This window comes from Aplysia californica, unplaced genomic scaffold, assembly GCF_000002075.1.
Source record: "Aplysia californica isolate F4 #8 unplaced genomic scaffold, AplCal3.0 scaffold00699, whole genome shotgun sequence".
Lineage (NCBI taxonomy): Eukaryota > Metazoa > Mollusca > Gastropoda > Aplysiida > Aplysiidae > Aplysia > Aplysia californica.
This window is the reverse complement of record NW_004797969.1, coordinates 243,715-246,253: the sequence shown is the minus strand read 5'-3', so window position 1 is coordinate 246,253 and position 2,539 is coordinate 243,715.

Here is a 2,539-nt window from a genome sequence, read left to right as displayed (position 1 = left end):
CTCTCTCTCTCTCTCTCTCTCTCTCTCTCTCTCTCTCTCTCTCTCTCTCTCCAGAAGAGACGAAGTCATTTTTACTCGATTGCGCATCGGACACACGGCCCTGACCCACAAATACCTACTACAGGGAGAGGAGAAGCCGTTCTGTGTCGGATGCGACACAGATTTTACCATTAGACACATTTTAACAGAATGTCTAGACTTTGGAGAGATCCGAAGGAAACATTATAAATGCAAGAAATTGCAGGATATTTTCTCCGTCGTTGTTCCCAGCAGAATTTTAAATTTTATAAAGGCCATTGGCCTTTATGGCGAGTTGTAAAGTGAATCTGATATTATTTAAAATTTTTATTGTTACTTAAAAGTTGTTTTAGATCACAAATGTATTTACACCGAATTTGAATATTTTAACTTTTTAGCATTTTAAAGTAAATTAGTTACCAGTCGTGAAGTGAACTTTCGCAGAGGTGAACAACTTGTATATGACCTTAGCAGTTGCGAGCGCCGTAAAACCTTATACTACTACTACTACTACTACTCCTCTCTCTCTCTCTCTCTCTCTCTCTCTCTCTCTCTCTCTCTCTCTCTCTCTCTCTCTCTCTCTCTCTCTCATGGAAAAATTCAGTTTGATCTCACACGAGGTGTGAACTGACCGATGTGTTTCTTTTCCCCAAACATCGCTCTCGCATCTGAGTTCACCACCTTAACTTACAACACTCACTGGGTCGGTAGGGCCTACAAGTTCGCTCCAGGCGGGATCACATCAAACATCCCGTCTGGAGCAAACACTGTACCGTTTCATGGAGTTTTACAACGCTTGTGATCACAACATTCACGATAGTGGCTGATCTTTGACGCGACGGGCCGTTCTTTAATCTCAACTTTTAACTCTTGGTTGATTGATCGGCTGTGCCCGCCCGGGTGTTTGTTCGGAAAATTATGATCAGACATGCCGGCACTTACCCTTTCATTAAGCTTCAAAAGTAGATCTACTCAAAATGTACTTTAAAAATACTCAAAAGTACTTTAATAAAATGTATCGAAGTACAGTACAGTAAGAGTACTGGTTTAAAAAATGTACCGGAGTACAGTAAAAGTACCGAAAATTGTAACGTAAGTACGTACTTGTACTCCGTTACAACCAGCTCTGCACGTGGGTGGGGTTCGAACCCGTAGGCCTACACCTACGAGAATAGGCTAGGAGTGGTGTCTGTGGTGTAGTGGTTCGGTTAGACGTTTTGTGGCTGTTGCATACAGGAGGCTTCAGTTTGATTCCTGAGTGGGAAGAATTTTTACTTTTATTATTTATCGAGTATCTCTCGGTCACTTTGCTGGGATTGTGTCTTTCACCTTCTCAGCCCGGGTGGGCACTGATAGTGATAGGAATTGCTGGAGCCTGCCTCCTATATTATCTAAATTGTGTCGATCAGGACTCAACCCCCCCCTCTCTCTCTCTCACTCTCTCTCTCACTCTCTCTCTCCCCTCTCTTTCTCTCCAACCCAACCCAAAGGCAAAGCAACCTAAACGACAACACAAAACCCAAACAGATCATCCTCCTCCTCCTCCTCACTCCTCATCATCATCAGATCATCACCGCCACCACCACTACCGCCACCAACAACAACAGCACCGAAATGACCACCACCACCACCAACAACAACACCATCATCACTGGTAGGCCTACATGTACCACCACCACCACCACCAACAGCAACAATATCAAACAGTCTATACACCCGTACCCACATGTCAACAAAAGTTAGATAGAATCTAGGCCTACACATTATATACATGTAAAGCACGCCCCCACCCGGCCTGCTCAGACACAGCAAAAGATCGGGGATGATGATGGTCGGCGAGCGGCGAGAATACACAGAGGTGGGGTTCGAACCCATACACCTGTCGAAGAAGGGGGTATCGTCGGTGTGACAAGCAATGTACGTAAGGTCGTAAGGCTGTCCCCGCGGTTTTATGCCCCCCCCCCCCCCCCCAAAAAAAAAGAAGAAATTATGCAAACTGAGCCCAAAAATGTTAAATTATGCGATTCTGTTTTAATAAAGAATGGTAGCCTACATGTACAGAAAAATAATCAGAAATTATGCAAAAAATGATCAAATTTGGCTACATTATGCGGGGTGCATCAAAAACCACGGGGACCGGTAAGTCCGTTTGGGTATTTTTTTACACCCGAGACAATAATAAAAGGGAGTGCTTATTTAGGCCACATATGGCCTAAATAAGGTAAGGGAGGGGGGTTTAGCTTATTTAGGCCACACATGTTCAAACTACCCTTTTCAGGCAACTGAGTTCATTCCACTTTCATAATGGTGCCCCTTTCTCATTTAGTATGGTTTTGCCTCAGTGTACAACTTATAAATCATAACCAGAATGAATATTGTAAAGAACAAAGCACAAAACGCAAAATTTTGCTCAATTCCAATGGTTTGAATGAGGGCCGGATTTTTCCTTCATGGAGGGGCAAAAGCTAGGCTACCATTTTGGCACACTTTGGTCAAGTGAAAAGGTCAAATCCTCCGAATG